The sequence below is a fragment of the Epinephelus lanceolatus genome, chromosome 2, assembly GCF_041903045.1.
Source record: "Epinephelus lanceolatus isolate andai-2023 chromosome 2, ASM4190304v1, whole genome shotgun sequence".
NCBI lineage: Eukaryota > Metazoa > Chordata > Actinopteri > Perciformes > Serranidae > Epinephelus > Epinephelus lanceolatus.
In genome coordinates, this window is record NC_135735.1 from 25,103,727 (window position 1) to 25,123,367 (window position 19,641).

The 19,641-nt window shown below is 42.0% G+C and overlaps 1 long non-coding RNA gene across 1 annotated transcript in view; it reads right to left on the minus strand.

The window, feature by feature from the left end:
* Positions 1 to 3,618: 3,618 nt before the first annotated feature.
* Positions 3,619 to 19,641, minus strand: part of LOC117259730 (uncharacterized) — a 74,675-nt gene continuing 58,652 nt past the window's right edge. Inside the window, exons 7-9 of the long non-coding RNA XR_004501872.2 lie at positions 15,286 to 15,776; positions 8,112 to 8,173; positions 3,619 to 5,035 (exon numbers count right to left, since the gene is read on the minus strand). This is a non-coding gene — a long non-coding RNA (uncharacterized LOC117259730). The remainder of the gene's footprint in view (positions 5,036 to 8,111; positions 8,174 to 15,285; positions 15,777 to 19,641) is intronic.

Here is a 19,641-nt window from a genome sequence, read left to right on the forward strand (position 1 = left end):
TAATTTAGAAGTTCTCAGCTGTGCAGATACAATATGTCTACAATCATTTCTACAGTCAGATACGGAAAAGATAACAGAACTTCAGGGGTGCAACAAATGATTATTTTCATTATCAGTTAATCTGCTGATGACTTCTGGATTCATATTTTCTTCCATAACATTTCAGAAACAACTTTTATAATTTCTTAGAGCCCAAGGGAACCTCTGCACCTAATGATCATTTTCAGTATTGAATAATTGTTTGTCATTCATAAAAAAAGCCTAAGGTAACATCTTCTTTTGTTCGACCAACAGCCCCAAACTCAAACCCTGACTATTAAGAAGTTGAAACCACAAAATTTTTCATATTTTTGCTCAAATAATGACAAAGGATTATTAAAATAGTTGCCAGTTAATTGCTGTTGACTGATCTTCAATCAATAAAAAAGCAGAAAATCCTCACATGAAGCTAAAGCCATATAATGTTTGACATTTTGCCTTGAAGAGTGACAAACAATTAATAGATTATCAAAATGGTTACTCGTTCATTTTCTGCTGATTAAATGATTTCAGCTTTACTTCAAATTGTTTTCATTTTTTGTTTGACCAACAACCTAAATCTGAAGATACTTTGCCAAGGTCGCTTATGTATGACAAAGAAAAGCAGCAAATCCTCACATTTTACAAGCCGGAACCAGGTAACGTTTGGCATCTTTTTTTCTAGATTGATTATAAAAAATGGTAACGGTTAATTACTTTTTTGTTGATCAGCTACAAAACTTGCACGTACAAGTTAGGACAGACGATGCTGATGCTGCATTACTTGGTTGGGAAAGGACTTCCAGGTATCCCACACATTTTCATGGACAAAATTTCAAAATTTTTCCAAAACTTCTGAAGGACCCGTAATACGATTTAATGAACATTCACAGTGTATAACATGAACAGAACTGTGTGGTATGATAATTATTTCATGAAAACTAAGCAGCAGCCTTTTCCAATCTAATAGGTGGTTATGTTTGTTAGCTTACATGTTGAAGAGTACTCGAACAATTAATTTTATTGCAATGACTTTTACAGACCTGGATAATGGGATTGTGAAATTCCATGACTATTCCAGGTTTTCCATGGCCGTGGGAACCCTGGACTTCACAAGATCTGAAACTGTACGAACAGACTTGTGGGGAAGGTTACTTTTGACATATAATAGGTTGAAGATTATAAGTTACACTGTTAAAACTAATAAGCAATGTAAGTAATGTAACTTATTATATCTGATTACTTTTCTAAGAAACATTTTAAACTGGGTAAAAGAGCTGAAAAGTCCTAAAAACATGAATGCATAAATGTTACACTCAAATTTGTCGTAATGTCTCGTCCTGAAATATACAAAGAAGAAGTTCCTGCATGATGAAAAGACGCAGAGCAACAGAATGAATGTTGTAGTCTACATATAAACTTTTAACCAAAAGCATTTACATTTTGGAAGTAACCCCTTTCTAATGATCAACATTGTGAGCCGTAAATTAAATTATATATTTTTTCTCAGTAACTGACTACAGTTATATTGACTTTGTAATTTTAATACGTAGCATTGTTACATGTAACTGGTTCATTTTCCGACACTGCCTAACAGTCGAGCATTTGCTGAACTTTTTCTTACAACTAACTTGAGGTCAGAGGGGTCATTTGCCTTCACAGCAGAATATGTAAATATAAACATGGAGCAACCCAAACACAGAAAACTCCTGTGAGCTACAAACGTAAAATGGTCTTAATGAAATTTCCAGCTGTTTTCACTGCCGGCTTCACAATTGCAAGCTGAGGCGAGTGAAACTGATCAGAGAGAAACAAAAAGCCCGGGTCCGTCCCTCCCTCACTCAGGCTCTCGCAACCCACAGATGTCACACATCTACATGAGTGATCCCTGGGCTTTGAAACCTCTCAGCTGTAAAGACATTGGTATGCTTTAGATGAAGAGCCAGACTATATGTGGGTGGATCTTGTGTTTGACTTTATTGAAGCTGTATGTAAATCTTCAGGTCACGAGTCTGTTGAACAAAAGCCTGGATGGTGTTCAAGCGTCTTCATCACGGTTAGGTTGACATTTCTTGATGTCTCTTAGCTCAGACCGCTCTTACTAGCTGGCATCAATTTGGAGGGAAAAGACAAAAAAAAAAAAAAAAAAGACGCTGGCCTGCCTGTTATTTCTTCAAATGTAGTGAGCAACAACTAGTGGTGTTTTTTCTCTTGGCTGAATCCCTCTGCGGCGCTCCTTTCTTGTTGGTCAGTGATAGTGTGTCTCACTGTAACCCTCATGCAAATAAGCATGATTATGAGCATTCCCTCGACCCCCTCAATTCTCCAAGTCATCTTGATTGAGTGTGGCAGGCGGAGGAGGGGATGGATATAATGGACTCCACCAACTTTAATGAGACAAATCTCAGCTATGGGCTGACATTTTGAAATAGTCTTTGTGAATGACAGTGTCAGCAGTCACCTTTACCAAAGCTTTCCAGGGATGGTCCCTGTAATGATGGAGGGAATTAAAATGGCCTCCAAGGCGCCGGAGATGGGAACCACAGGATTAGGGTGCAAAGCCACGCCTCTTAAATGGGCTCTCCTGCCACACCCCAAATAAAGTACAGCTCTCCTCTGCCGACTGCGTATTGCCAGCCTGAGATTTGATGGAGGGATTAAGGTGAATGTTCGTTGTTGACCACTGTGAGATTTGTTGAGATGAGCCGTCCCTCACATTAAGTGCCCCGCCCTTGCCTTCCTCTCATTCTTCCCCCTTGTTGTGTGTCTGGTGGTAGACAGGGACAAGCTCTGCTGTCATTACAAACTTAATAAGAGCAGAAGTGAGATTGATGAGAAAAACAGAGGCATCAACTGCTCTTTTAATTAACTCTTGTCCCATAATGGTGCCGGGACGGAGGCGCTGAGCAAAGACTGAGACATTTTCTTTCTCTTTCCACCCCTTTCTGTTTTGTTGCCTCGCTCACCCCCGATAATGAACAGCCTTCTGGGACCCAATTACATCCAAGGCTGCATTAGGAGCACAGCAGGCCCAGTGGAAACTTCAGCTGAGTTTTCCCTCATACCCCCCCTCCTCCACTCCCTGTTACCCTGCTGGAGATGGCCTTCACTTGATTGAATTTTGAATGTTACACCCCCCTCACCCCCCACCCCCTCTCTCTCACACACACACACACACACACACACACACACACACACACACCATCTTCTGTAGTCCCTTACCTTCACCAGCTCTGAACCCACATGTGGTTTATGATGGAAGCAGAAGGCAATGCGTGCTTGTTGTTGTCTGTCCTTCACTAGATAACTAATTGTACTGATGGAGTGGCTTTGTCCACAATGTGCAATAGGTGGCGCAAATTGGTGCACTGAAGTCTGTTTGTGTGTTTTTTCTCTGCAACATAATGAATACTGTTGTGAGGACTTGTGACAAAAGATCAGAATTAGGTAGTTGTTGTCTTTTCAAACTGAATAATCACTGATGGGATCCATTCAAGTCAGTGATGTAGATTATGTTGCGTCAATGAACAATACATTTTTATTTTTTTAAATCAAAGGCAACAAAGCAAAATTATACATTTCTTTCTGCTGTAACAAATTCAGTTGGTCAAGGACACAAAGACACGTGCCGCCACTTTAAATCAAGTTTAATGCCCATAACATGTCACAACCAAAACAACCTGCTCCAAAGTCTAAATACCAGTTGTCATTTATTAACACTTTTTTAAATATCAATAATCTACAGTCATGCTAGTCACTCAATAAGGTGGTGGTTGGCACAGTGGTGCTTTAACATAAAGGCTAATATTAGCATGCTAACAATGACAATGCTAACATGCTGATTTAGCAGGTATTTATCATCTTAGCTTGGCATGTTAGCACAGTAACATTTAAGTTAGCACTAAACACAAAGTACAGTTGAGGCTGATGGGAACATCATTAGGTTTGCAGGTATTTGGTCATAAACCAAAGGGATGGATAAATTAAGTCACCAAAGTTATTACAATTCATCCTCTGAACGTCTGTACAAAATGTCACGGTTATCTATTTAGTAGCTGTTGAAACATTTCAGTAACACCCAACATCATGGTGCCACTAGAGCAAAAGTCAGGGGATCGCCAAGGTCAGTCGGCCTCATCCTCTGGGCACCACGAATCTCATATTCAATTTCATGATATACGTTTATGAAATTTTTCTTTGGTCCTACCACAGTGTGACTAAAAAAAACCCCCGAATGCCAACACTGATTTTATTATATTCATTACCACTTCTTTGTGTTAAAGGTCTAGTAGGATCTAGTAGGATTTAGTGTCAGGTAGTGGTGAGGTTGCAGAGATTAAACTTTTCCCATGTGCCAAGCGTGTAAAAGAACTACGGTTGCTGACACAAAAACACAAATGGCCCTATCTAGAGCCACTGTTTGATTTGTCTGTTCTGGATTACTGGAGAACAACATACTGGACTCAGTGAACAGTGAATATGGACAAGGTCCTGTCCGTATGATGATATAAACAGCTCATTCTAAGCTAACAAAAACACAATGATTCTTATTTTCATGTGAATATAAACTAATAAAAACACAGTTATGAATATTATACTCCACTACTGCGAACAGATGCCCCTAAATCCTACACACTGGACCTTTAACATTTTCACAGAGTATTCACAGACACTTTACTAGAGCCTGGGAGGCCTTTGTGGGGTATGTACAGTATGTGATGGCTGAATGTCTCTTAGATGGGGACTGCCTCTAAATGCAATGCTTGGGGACATCCGAGGCATTAATAACAATTATTGGTGTTCTTTAGTTTCCTCAGACACCTTAAGTGTGGCGTATTGACTGCTATGTTGGAAAGAATGTTGCCTATTGATTTGGCCAAGGCAGAAACCGATGGTGTCCTCTTCCTGTAAGGCTGGAATTAATCCTTACATGCTGCCAGTGAGTAAATAACTTACCTACTGTGACCCCTGCGGCGGGAGAGCCGACTCAACCGCTGTATATCCTCGCTGATCACTTCTGAAAAGACAAACAAAACAAGGGATGGGCATGACTGAACTCTTGGAAAGACAGGATGCTGTGAGAAGAAGAAGAGAGACATTAGCTACTCCAATATTCATAATGTGCTACAACTCCTTCAAGAAAATACTTCAATATTATTTGTATAAATCAGCACTTAATTATTATGTTTTTTAGACATTTTTCATGAACTTTGTTTCTAGCTTGTAAAAGTCAAATTGGAATTTTACCAAACAAAACAGACACAGTTTACTTCAGTCAGTAAATGCAAGAAATTTAAGAGTGTTGCAGCATGCAGTAATGTTTTTACTGGTCCATTGTCTTATCCCTAACCAACACTTTGTGTACACTGTACTACCATGCTTGGTCTACCTCCCTGTGGACTGTACGGTTACTAACAGCTCATCCACTATTGCTTAGGGGTCTTATTTTGTTCTAGAAGAAAGACTTTATACTGTCAAACTCAGACATCCCATGTGATTGAAGGCCGATGGGCATGGAACTCTCAGAGCTGCCCTCAAAGCTGCAACAATGCCTGCTTTCACACAGCCAACTTGTGGTGGGTGGAGTGAAAGAACAAAGGCAGACTTGTTAGGGTTTAGATGCCTTTATTATTCTTTTATTTGGCTGCAATTTCTTGTCTATCTGCCCATATTCATTAAGATTTTGGCTACATTGGCTTGTGGGGTCTGTGGCTCTAAGAGTAGTTACTGTATGTGACTCAACACACATCAAGCGCTCCACTTTTCTTTTGTAGAAATCAATGTACAGAAACTTAATCATAAAAAATAGATTAATATTCCCTTAAGCTCATTGTGTATTCAACGTGCATGTGCTAAAAACTAATGAAATCAAAACACTGATGTGATTCAGGGCATTCGAACAGATAAATATGAGGGTACAAAAATAAATTATTCCAACAGCGGTCTCCACCTACATAGATAAAGTCTCTAATTATGTGAGATGCAGAAGCCTTTTCAATCACAACTGATTCAACTTTTGTTTTTTTAAGCTATACTGTACACACTCTGAAAGTATAATTAGTTGAGTCACAGCTTGCCATCTAAACACTTTGAACAAAAACACATCTGTTAAATCATCAAATTAGACTCCAAACTCAACAAAGGCACAAAATAACAAAAACTGTACTATACAATCAAGTACATACAGGTTCTTGAGTGTATAGTACAGTAAAATCATTTATGAAAACTTGGTTATATTAAGTGCTTCTCATTGCGTCTCTGCTTCTGTGATCCAGGTGTGCTTCTCTGCACACCTGGATCCTGGGAACACAGGCTTGGGGAGGTCGGCACCAGAGACTCGTCTCCTCGTCTGCTGGCTCTCTGCTCGACTAATAATCAGAACTCCTCTCGCAGTCAGAGCACAGGTAAAGCACAAGAGACTTCATTCAGACAACACATGCAATAAATTGTTGATCAAAGAGCATTAAGAATGCTGAAAACAAGGGACGTTACAATGCACTTAATCGTTATTTTTGATATCAAGCAAACAAGATGATGCCTAGGGTTAGGTTCTGTTTGAATTCTCTGGAGGCAGCTTCCCAAAGTTTGACAAAACAGCCCTGATTATGACTGAGTTGCAAAATGGGAAAAGCAGGATCCAGTGTTGTTGGAGCAATACACCCCTGCTACTTCAATTTTGACCTTTTGTTTTTGCGTTTTCTAACTTTATAGAAGTGCAGCAGTAAATTTCCAGAGTTCCCCTTAAAGAAATACTTCGCCCCACCAAATGACCATTTGTATATTGTTTACTTACCCCCTTACCTCATGTTGCGTTACATTTGGGTAGAAAACTTCAAGAAAATTTCTTGCATGACTGCCGAAACATCCTGGTCACCCAGCAGTATCGGTCATAAAGCCCACCCTCTCCATGTTCATGGAGGGGACATGGAGAGGGTTACTGTATTTGAAGGTAGTTTTTATCACACTGCTGTATGTAAGTTTTTGTTTTTTTCTGCTAAGTTTAGTTTTAGTTATTTAATGCTATAAAACAGGGATTTTACAACTCCTGTACTGTGTGACCCAATCAGTGGACTCGCATTCAGTGGTGCTGCTCACAACTGTTTGGACGGGTGTATAGGTGGGAAACTTGATACTGCAGAGATCGCTACTGCGTAGACTCTGGCTCCAAATGAATTCACCTGAGCAAAATGGCAGCTGCCGTATTCAGGATATTTTAGCTTCATTTTTGTACAGTTGGGGTAAGTAGAGACACATTGTCCATCTTTATATAAGGTCTGTGTTCAAAACACTTCTGCATAAACAGCGCAGGCACGCTTCTCATCTGAGACTGTTTATGTTTATTAAGTGTTTCAAATACTAATGTTTAAACAAAAATGTTTTGAAAGTACCGACGATATGAGACTTGGGTTATATTGCACAAGTTGTGGGGGCACGGTGGTACAGTGGTTAGCATTGTCGTCTTCCTGGTTTGAATCCAGGGTGGATGGTTCGAACCTCAGGGTGGGAGTTCCTGTGGAGTTTACATGTTCTCCCCATGTCAGCGTGGGTTTTCTCCAGGTACTCCGGCTTCCTCCCACAGTCCAAAGACATGCAGGATAATTGGTGACTCTAAATTGGCCGTAGGTGTGAATGGTTTTCTGTCTCTATGTGTCCTGCTACAGTCTGGTGACCTGTCCAGGGTGTACCCCGCCTCCCGCCCAATGTCAAGTGGGTTAGGCTCCAGCACCCCACGACCCCCAACAGGATAAACGAGTTTGTAAAAGGATTTTTTTTTATACTTTTGCTGTTATTAAATGGTGCCCCTATGACTTCAATTCATGAATAATTTCCTCCGCTTTGGATTTTTTGTTCACAGTGGAATCATGTGAGAAAAGCAGCATTTTCTTCATGAATTAAACCTACACAGGGTGAGTGACTGCTATACAGATGGTCATTTGAGGGGTGAAGCATTCCTTAAATTAAAAAATCCAAAGTTTAATATTAAATATTGTTAACAGCCAACACTACAAGAACTTTGGCTAAAAAAATATCACAGACAGATCACACATTTTTGTGCCTGTCACTATCACAAGTCTCAGTGTGATCTGACCTACCAGTGCACTGAGCAGGTTTCCAGCAGCTGCTGTGTCACTGAGGCCTGGTCGATATACAGTAGCTGGGGGGAGAAAACACCGACTGTCAGCTGGCAAAATCACAAGGGCTAAAATCCTGCTGTAACAATGGTGCCCAAATCCCCAATCAGCAATCGCTTGTTATGCTCTTTTCTGTGTCAAAACACTCCCTTATTACATGATTGGACAAAAAGGTTGATGGGTTTTTTTTTATTTGTAAAACAGGTCTCTAACCAGATGTAAATTCTAACAGAATGCAAATTTGCTCTGCTTATTCTGGCCGAGCTTCCACTGTGTCCCAATCCCTCTTAAGCTTCTTGTTGACCGCGTCTGCCAGCTTTGTGTACACAATTGGCTCCTCAGCAATTCCAACAGCATCGTTAATGTCTGCCCTTTTGTGCTGCTCAATTCCACCGGAATAAACAGAATCACACGTGCAAAATTATTTTCTAACACAGATAATTAGCCAAAGAAACAATCCAGAGTATGAATAATAATGTGCCTCGGTAACATTATAACTTTTAAGCATGGGAAAAGGAGGGATTTGAATGCCAAGGGAAATGAGCTTATCAAATAAAGCTTGAAAATGTGCAGTGAATGAAATGAGTCAATCATTTTAATGTGAGATGGGAGCCCTGAGGAGAATAAATAAGCAATCGTCACATCATGCAGGGAGAACAAATGAGCATGGTACACAATTAGGCAGGGTCACATTCTGCCAGAGCTGTGAGCGTGGGATGGGCTAATGAGCTGTGTGAGCGAATGTGTGTGTATGTGTGTGTGTGTCTGTTTGTGCGAATGTGCATAGGAAGAGAAAGAGGAAGTAAAAGATGAAAAAGCTGATCCCTAAGCCCTCAAAATTCTGATGTACAGACTAAGACAGCCAGACAGCCAGACACACAAGCGGCAAGTCAGGCGAGAGACAAAGACAAAAGTATGAGGGGCTGGTGGAGAAGAGGTGGGCTATCAGTTGACTTGGCATCTGGGGCAAGTAGACGTGCAGGCAGACAGAGCAATGGGCAGGTACAGCAGCCAAACAGACAAAAAGAAGAGAAGTGCCTCAGAAGGACCAATGGCACAGAGCTTTCAGAGGCGACTCATAGTTATTAACTATTCAATCACATAAAGGAGAGCTGAAGGCGTGAAAGGTTGCGGACCGAAGCACTTTTGCTTCAGTGCATTAAGAGCCTGGTCCAGCACTCTTGCTGCGTGAAAGAGAAATAGATTGCCTCCCAGGAAGATGACTGCTCAAAGGAGTTGGCTTTTTCCCCTTAATAACAGCAATCTGCTGTGAAAATCTAATCCCAAGTACCATTTACACTGAATCTAGATAACTTCTGCTCAGAAAAGCGTACAATATGAATATTTCATTCGCCGATATACAAATAAACAGAACAAGCCCCCCGTCAATCAGGGGACGTTTTTAAAGTAAGTGAACTGGAAGAGCAAATTGCTAATGAACACCATGCTGCTAGAAATCAACATTTTAAAATGGCATTGTGCGGATGTTGTAAAAGTGGCCGAAATAAAGAAAAAAGGAAAGAAAATTCTTCACAAGAGCATAAAATGTATTTGATCGTATAGACATGGGTGTACATGACCCGTTCATAAAAAGGAGAATCTTAAGTGAAACACTCACAATGTTGATGACCTGAGTGACATATATACACAGCAACAACCCAAGCATGTAGACTGTCCCTCAATTGAAGTAATAGCTCCATCTTTGGCATTTAAGTCAGATATGGACACACCCTTTAAGCCCCCCGCTCTCCTTCTCGCTGGCCTAATTCCCCCTCCTCAGTGGTGGATAAGAGGGATCAGAAATCCATCCATATGCATGGCCAACTATCTGTAGAGGGGATGTCAGGTCTCAGCCCGGCCAGCTTTCCGAAAGTACTGGTAATGACACTTAATGAAAGCTAGGGAGCCGAGCTCTGAGGGGGAAAGCCTGTATTTGTGCTCCCCCAGCCCCCACACAGCATCCAGACTGGGCCTTCAGACGCCATAAATAAACAAACGTGCTGCATGTGAATAGATGTGCCATTTCCCTAGCTTCTCTCATGCCATTCCATCCACTTATTTATCTATTTATTATTATTCCCCAGATCTCTAGTTTGCTTTCAGCCCACCTCTGTACTCCTGGCTGCCTGCAGGCTTTTTCGGTGTCCCAAAACATTAGCTGGACTTTGCTCGAGTCACCATGCAGCCCTTAATGGCTGAGTTTGCATCAGCTCTCCGCTGGTTTCCAAAAATATACACATACAAAGAGCTGTAAGACCACGGTGAATCCAGCAAATATGCAGACATGTCACAGATCTCTTCTTGTTAGCAATCACACTACTCACTCCACTTTCTCTAATGGATTAACAAGCTCAACCAAACCCCTTCTAGCCCTAGTTAGGACGTCATCTTTTAAATCGGACTCATTTGGCATACAAAGGAGCTCCTGTGCCTCCAGTGATGCAGGTGATACGGCTGAAGCTGAGAAAAGAAGGGTGAGGAGGGCACTCTAGGTGCAGTGATGCCTGTATTGAGAAAGGTGGTGAGGCTCAAAGTAAACAGAAGGAATGAGGGGATAGAGAGGCTCTTCTTAGCACAAGCCCCTAATCAGTACAGTCAACACATGGCAGATTGGGTTCACATCTTTTCCTCCCTCGCTCCCGCTCTGCCTCTGTCCTTCTACCGCCAAAACTTATCCCTTCAATCAGCCCCAATTTCCCTGCTTTCAATCTGAGAGGATATCAGATAGGAATGTGTTGCAGGCAAATGCCAGGTAACACAAATCTGGCTTACTTTGAGGCAAGGTGATATTGGCTGAGAAAAATTAGATGGCTAACACTGTGGGACACCACTCCACCAACAAATAACCCTTTCTCAAGCAACACATGAAATTCATATTTTATTTAGAAAGCTGTAGAAGTTTCCATGGTGATGCTTGACTGACGTGTTTACTTAAAAGTGTTCTTTGTGCAGCACTAACAGCGACTGACACTTATCTGTCTGTCTGGCCAGAGGAGAGGGCGTCCTTTGGTCAGCTGGGTGAAAAGTTTGCGAAGTCTAGATGCTCAAACTGTGCCAGGGAGGTGAGACCTCTTCCTCTGCTGCACCATGTCCTTTGATCACCCACTCCTCCTGCCACCCTCAACATTTCCCAGCTAAATGCACAAATGTGTTAACAAGCTTTAGCCATCAGTTGAAGCGCGGCCACACAGGTGGGGATGACACAGGCCGGCCAGAGTTGAGCAGATTACAGTGGGGGTCATCCTGGGTGCAGGAGGAGAGAAGTGCTAAACATGGTTGTATGTAAAGGAGAGCTTCTGCTCTGTGAGATAGAGAGACAAAATGTGCTGGGGCTGCATCAGCAGCAGGACCCAGAGGCACAACCCAGGGGGGGCGGCGGACTTCAAACACTGATGTGCAGGCTGTTCGGGGCTCTCAGGCTGCTGATTTCACAGCCGGAAAACACAGACCATTAGTCACACAAACACACTGAGGCCTATGCTAATCCCAGAACAAGCAAAATCAACATGACAGCCGATAAAATCCTGGGAGTTATGCAGCAGCTTTGCTTTTCAGTGATACTGTCTGTGATGTGCTGGTGAGTGTTTGTATTGACCCATGTTTCAGATGAGCCACTCCAGAAACACTCACGCTCTGTCTGAAAGCTCACTGCTTTGTCACTGACACTGTCTCTGGAGTCGGCCTGAGCAGAAGCACAGACCATGTAGTCACAGACAGGGGGTTGTATAGATTTGCAGCCTCCTTTGGAGGAGAAATGGAGTCTTTGCCAGAACTATGATAGTTTGACAGAGTAGAGCTGTCAGAGCCAAAGTCATCAAATCATGTACTGTTTCAGGTCAGAGTCTGCCATGTTGCACTGTTAAACTTGGTCAAAGAATACAGAGGAAGTAAACCACACCAACAATAAGGAAGACTTTACTGTTTCTATAGTAAGAATTCTTGCAAGAATTCTGCACAGGGATTTTAAACTGGCCTCAGAGGCCTAACAAGGAACATGTGACATTATTGTGTTTAGAAGAAGCAACGTTTGTCTTAAAAAGTAAAAAAAAAAAATAAATAAAAAAGGTGAATAATAGTAAAAAAAAATTGGGCCTTGATTCATACGTCTGCCGTGTGCTGCAACACAAACACATCGCAAACTCAACTCACTGCAGAATGTTCTGTTTCTACTGCCCCATTTGCATTAAAGGGTGACCTAACATCAAGCTGGAAGGTGTCGTCTTCAATGACCTCTTATGGTCTGTCTGTTGCACCACTGACCACATCCACCATCACTGATAGCTGTGGTCAAGAGTAATATCCACCTTGACATCACTGCAGAATGTTGATAACTCCAAGCATAAGTATGTCACCATAAAAATCTTCTGCTGGTGTTCAGTTACTCTTAAAGGTCTAGTGTGTAGAATTTAGTGGCATCTAGCGTTGAGGCTGCAGACTGCAACCAACTAAAACTTCTTTGTGACAATCGTGTCGGAGAACTACGGTGGCTAGCTTGAAAACGCAAATAGCCCTATCTAGAGCCAGTGTTTGGTTTGTCCATTCTGGGCTACTGTAGAAACAACAGGGCAGACTCTGTGGAAGAAGACCAGCTCCGTATGTAGATATAAACATCTCCATCTAAGGTTAATGAAAACACAACGATTCTTAAAGGCTCTCTAAGTCTTCCTATGCTTGAAAAGTTTTTGTCACATACAGCAAACATCTCCTCACGATCCGCTAGCTACATGTTCTCTGAATATGCTGTGAAAAAGTCCGGTCTCTGTAAGCAGCCCAGGCTCCGCAAATGGCAACAAAAACACTTCACTTCTGTTTACGTTTAGTCTGAGTGGGCGGAAGTTCGCTGCATAGATCAGCCTCTCATTGGGCGGAACGATCCACCCACTGAAGTCCCGCCCTACCACCTCCGGTTGTGTAGCAGTTTTCAACACGTCCTTTACTAACTTTTGCGGTGTTTGACCTTGTGGGGATGTAGCCATTTTTCTGCCGTGGTTCGCGTCCTGTAGGTGATATTTTTGTGGGCGTGTTACACCAAAACCTGTTTCCCCCCGGCAATATTTTTGCAAGAACGGCTCCCGGTGGGCGTATTTCTACCTTGATGGTGCACCGCGACTGGCTCTGGGTCAGCTGGGAAAGGCTTGAGGCGGAGCAGGCTCACAGCTTATGTGTTTGTCACTTTCTTTTTCATTTTAACCCACACCATGATCTTTTCCTGACCCTAACCAAGTGGTTTTTGTGCCTAAACCTAACCAGACCTTAACCACAGGGCATCATGATGATTTCGAAACGGACTTCGGAACAATGGGTTGAATATGGTCGGAACAACGGGATGTCGGACCAATGGGCTGTCGGACCAATGGTCAGTTCCCGCTGTGGCACCACCCAGAACGACTGTGATTGGTTGAAAGAAATACAAGCAGCCTGAACGTTTTTTTCTCCAATCTTAAAGTGAGAGTCGGCCCAGCCAGACCTTTCTTTTCTTGAGAAAGGTCTGGTGAGCGAGACTAGTTTACGTTCAACAATGTTATCAAACACAATGGAGCTAGTTCGCCTTTTAGCCTCATTGTAGCCTGTAGCTCTAACTGGCTCTCTGGGCACCGCGCTTATGTGTGCTCGCTTGCCCAAAACTGTGAGACATGGGCACCACGTTCATGTGTGTGTGCTTGCTTTCACTGGTCTTGCGCTGGCTGGTTGGTGCAGCCTGGACCCAAATGTTTTTGTTGCCATTTGCGGAGCCTGGGCTGCCTACAGAGACCAGACTTTTTCACAGCATATTCAGAGGTCATGTAACTAGCGGATCGTGAGGAGATGTTTGCTCTATGTGACAAAAACTTTTCAAGCTTAGGAAGACATAGAGAGCCTTTAATTTCAGGTGATTATACACAAATAAAAACTTAGTTCTGAATATTATATTACATTTCTGCCAATATATCCCCATAAATCCTCCACACTGGACCTTTAATGGCCTCTATTCAACCTATAAATGCAAGTTAAGTTGACTATACACTTGTGGGGAGTACCTGGGTCAACACCTAGATGCTGAATATAAACTTATCATACTCTTCATTACAATAATAAATCTGTTTCATATGGGTTAGCTGAAATATTTTGTGTGGACACATGTAAGAGACCCATAACAATTAATGTCAGTTATATTAATAGTGGTGGAAGGAGGAAGCTATATTCTAGGTCAGTGGTTCCCAACTGGTCCAGCCCCAGGGTCCAGATTTCTACTCAGTCATCCGTTCAAAGTCCACACAGTGTAATACATCAAGCATGATTGTGTTTGGCCATATTGTTGAGCTAGTTTGGTGTCTCCGGTAAGTAGCTGTCCATAAGTCACTCAATTTACAGCAGGAAATGGCACTTCAAAATAAAAGCACATTGCCACAATTCACTGTACTTCAATATAAAGTGTGTTTTTTACAAACTTGCGGCCAATTCAGAATGGACCCATGACCCACTTTTGGACCACAACCCACCAGTTGGGAACCACTGATCTAGGTAGCTGGTTTATGGAAATTTCACATGAAGCATATCCAAACAAAAATACAGGGTTATTACCTTTCAGTACAGAAAAAAAGGCTATTTTTAAACACATTAAAAAAACCATCATCATACAGCCACTTAAGTCGAAATAGGCCTTTTAAGGAAATATCTGACCATCGATGTCGTTTAGCAACTGCAAATTTCTTTAATCATGCCAATTATGAATAAGTATATTAAGGATTTATCAACATGTGTTGCTATGGAAAAACTGACACATATTACTAAAGGAAAGCTGGCAGTCTTTGGAAATATCTGGGGGAGCTTCATGACTTCAGGAAACAAAGTGCTGATAATGTTTAATAAAACCAGAGACTGAAGTGGGGGCGGTGCAACTGGGTTAAGATTGTAAAGTGTAATAGCCAATGTTTTATTTATAAGTAAAATCTTTTATAATTGAAAACTCAACTTAAAACATAAAAAAATCATGCCACAATATTAACATTATACTGAAGAACTCATAAGGCTTCATTAAGGCTTCTGTTGTGTGATGGCCTTACATAAATAAAATGAAAACAAATGTAAAAAGTTGACATTCACAACTATATTCGTAGATGTTTGCCCAGTGACTGTATTCTCTGTGTGTGCGTACCTGGATCTTCTCCTCTTCAATCCTTTTCTCGTCAAGCTCAGCTCTAAGTCTCCTGACCTCAATTTGCCGAGCTTCCCCACCCTCCTGCAGGTGAATTCATGTGTGCCCACTTGTAAACACACATACACAAGAACAAAAAAAAGTGCACTGTATTTCACACACTGTTGCATTTGAGAGCAAAGCACATAAATATAACTCTCCTCTGTCCACTTTCTCTTTCTTGGCAGAGATGGATGATCCTCGTGCTTTTGCTCTTTTATTTTCAGTGCCAGTTTTTCATTTGCTTGCCTGCAGCAATATAGGGATATGATAAAATGTGCATTAGCTATTGTTGGGATAGAAACCAATTATTGTGCAAGTGCAGAGAGACCTCAGCAGTAATGTGGTGTGTATTAAGGCCTTACTTACGTTCCAGGACCAACTGGTTGACAGTGGAGAGCATCTTGTGGACACGAGAGCCGACTGTCTGAACACAAAACCTCCACTTTGGACTGAGACGGAGAGGGAGGGAGAGAGAAACAGGGAGTAAAGGACAGAAGCTGTGGGAGGCAAGTAAAATATATATAAAAAAATCCCATATCTACAACATACAGCTGCTGCTCTAATGTACTTCTGTTTTTACAGACTCGAGCTTGGAGTTTACAGCAGAGAAAGGGGCACTAAGAAGCAAGAGGACATTTATGGTGTTAGACTGATGGAGCCCGTGTATGTTTTTTTTTTGTTTGACCTGGACTACCTTAAACTCACAGCTATCCCTGAGAGATACTATCACTACCTTTATTAAAATGACACCCTCCTCCCACACTGCCAGCAATGCCTGCTACAATTTGTGCCACTGCAAGTTGGACACTCGGCTCTGGTGAAAGCCTGAAGGAAAAGGGAACATGATGAAAGATGGTGTGAGCAATGGTTACTCGCAAAAGAATAATACCAATAATAAATGAGCGTAATTGTCATGTTTTTGGAATATGATTAAATACCAGAAATATTATTTAAAAAAAGAACATATACAGTCAAAGGTGTACATTTTGTTTCACCACTGGGGGGGACGGACACATGAAACGGGGAGTTTGGGATTGCTCTACCGGACAATGTTGAGCATCAAACCCTTAATTCCCTGCACTCTGGTGAATTTTCATGCACCATTTATAGCGTAAATGTCAAAATAAAAGTCTTCTGCTACTTTCATGTTTTATGGGGGGACATATGCACATTTTCTACATACCTAGGGGGGCATGTTTCCTGCATACCTCCTGAAATCTACACCTACGTTTACCGTACATATACTAAAAACATGCTGGAGTATCTTTATGTATTCATTAGGAAAGTGCAGATCTTGAGGATATTTTAGGAGAAGTAATTTAAAGTGACGAGGGGACGACAAACTTTATTGTACCGCAATTCAAACCACAGGTCATTTGATGATCCTTCACCACTAAGACCTCTATTTTCCTCAGTATTGTGCACAGGGGATGCAATAAGTTAGAAACATGTCCCTCATCCAAGGGCCGTCACCTCTCCACTGCTTCCGAAGCCAAGTTATTGCCAATGCCATTAACACTGCCTGCCCGGCTCCTCCCTTTGTCAGGCGATGAAGTCATTTTTAATAATGTTTATGCATTTACTTAGCATTCCGCTCAATATCATAGTTTGCATATAGCCAGTCAGACTAAGGATCTATGTCTCTGCCACTGATGCTGCCACTTTATATTTGTGAAACATTGGGTGGTGTTCAAAACTAGAATTCTGGTGTAGCATTACTTCAGCGACTTGTTGTGGAGAAATGAATTATAGAATTTGTGATAAAAATCTGTGCACAGCCTGTCAGTGGCTACCTTGTTGTGTCACTTGTCTCCCCCAGCTTCAGCCCCACAGCCATTTCCTGCTAGTCAGGGAGACGGAGGCTGTGAGCACACCACCGCCATCACAATGACCTTTCCACAAGCCCAGGGAGCACGCAATGCAGAGGAGAGGCAATAAAAGTAATGAAAGAAGCAAAGGCAATTAAAGTGGTGTGTGTGAGGGGAGCGTGGCGGAGATGAGCCTAACTGGAGGCGGCCCTGGAATGCACTACAGCTCCACATCCCCCATAATCCCTGTGTGATCACTGAGCAACCCTGGTGTGCTCCCAGTCTGATCATCCTCTCGCAGCATTCACCAGCTAATCCGTGCAAAAGGACAGCCATGCACATACACTGCTCGCACACACGCACACGTATTAAAGTCATTCAGAGATGCACACATTTCCACACTCACTGCCGGGGTAATTATTATAGGCTGCATACAATATGTGCTGCACGACAAAATGAGGAAACTACTAAAAATAAATTACCAAACACAAACACAGGCGCAAATGCACACATATGTTTAGTTCTAGAAAATGAGTTGCACTCCTCCCGCCCTCTGCAGCACAGTGTTTCCTCGTGGCCAGTGAGAATCATTAATGCCCTTCCTCTGATGCAGCCACACAACCAACAGCAATTATTTCTAAAAGCAAAAAGTGAAAACAGACGGCGAACGCACAAATATACACGGCACATAATCATTATTTTTTTGTTAGGCTGGCTGTGTGGGGGTTGAGGAGGTGGCAGCAGCTTGGACTTCATTTTCTCTAGCGGAGTTTACTGACCGCAAAATGACAAGGATGCTTTTCCTAAACCAATTAAGAGGCTGCAGTGCTGCTGTTACCATGTGACATTGACAGCACTTAAGGAGGCTGACGCCAGGCCTTAGAGATGAGCCAGAGATGTGCTCTTGGCTCAGGAGTCAGCACACACACACACACATATACAGAGAAAGACACATGTATGCCATCATGCATCAACAGTCCAATACATCAATAAAAGGAATAGCACAGAAGAGCAGCAAGAAACAATGTGGGCACCTGAAACTTCACACCAAAACAAATATACGCAGAATAAAATACTAACACATGAGCTTGCAGTATTGAGTGAGTGGCTAAAATAAAATGTAAAAAATCTATCCAGCTGGTTATATCAGAAAGCATTAAATACAAGTGAACATCCAGGCCTTGAGTCCGGAAAAAGACCTCATTATCTAATCAGCTTTAGGAATACAGAGAGAGGGCAAAGCTACGAGTCTCCCCTTTTCTTGACAACAGGATCTGATCTTGCCTGTAGAGTACAATTAGTGAGCAGTGTGACCTCTGGAGGTTACGACAGAAAAAGGCTGTGTGGTCCACGCTAATGATCAGAATGGTCTGTGAAGGAGCCAACATTGTGCCCCTTCTTCGTTATGGCTATCTTAAACTAATACCCACTGTTGAGAAAGGAGATGAGACGCCTTTTCCTTCCTATTATAGAGCACTCACATCATAGTGGTGCTTGGGGCTTGTAGGGCATTGGCTGGTTAAAGTGCTGCTTAAAGAGGGGAAAGCTGGTGTGTAACTAGGCCTGATCAGTATCAACTGTGGTCCTGGCTGCTCAGATGCTGGGAGCAGTGTTGAGCAACAAAAAGTGCGTATTACGAATCTGCAGCTCACCATGTGAGTGTCTGCGAGTGGCCTTTAGTCTGATCATCGCTTTGTTTTGGTGCTTAGTCTTCTCCTGTTGGCCTTCTGTCTGTCAGCGGGAAGCTGCTCTGCTGCAGATGGGACATGACTGAGGAAGCCCTGAGACACATGTGAGGGAAAGAAAAATGGTGATCCTTTTTCTAAGTATGAGCTAAATTATTTTTTCTCCTGTGTTTATGATTCAGGAACAGGTGAAAAATAGTTTTTCTCAAACTGTGAAACAGGTGGACAAAAGTTTTGCCAGCTGGAGGGAAAAAAAGTATGGCCAGGAACATTTTTCTAAGTTATCATTTTTCCATGTGTGAAAATAGGTGAAAAAATAAAAAGGTTGCCAGGTGAATATTTTTTGTGTCAGGATAATTTTCTGAGTGTTTGCTGTAATTCACATTCAGCCACAACATGCTGAAGTGCCCTACTACCCCATGTTCTAAATATGACTAAAAGAAATCCTCTTTCCAAAGTTTTCTTCGCCTGTTTTCACAAATGAAAAGAAAGTAACTTGGAAAAATAATCCTGAAAAAAATGAAGGAACTAAGACTGATTATTTTGGCAAAACCTCTTTTTTCCCCCTGTTCTTAAAGAAGTATTTCACTGCTGAAAAGATGGTCTTTTCATAAAACTTTGCCGTCTCTGCAGTAGGAAGATGCCACTACTTTTGGAATTGGTGCTATATGACCAGAGAAAACAGAAGAAGGACTGTGGTGTTTGCTTTGGGTCAGAAGATAGAAAACCTACAACTACCAGAATGCACTGCATGTGGCGCACCTGACTAGTTAACACTCCCACTGGTGGGTGAAGAATGGGAGATGGTTCATTTTGACAAC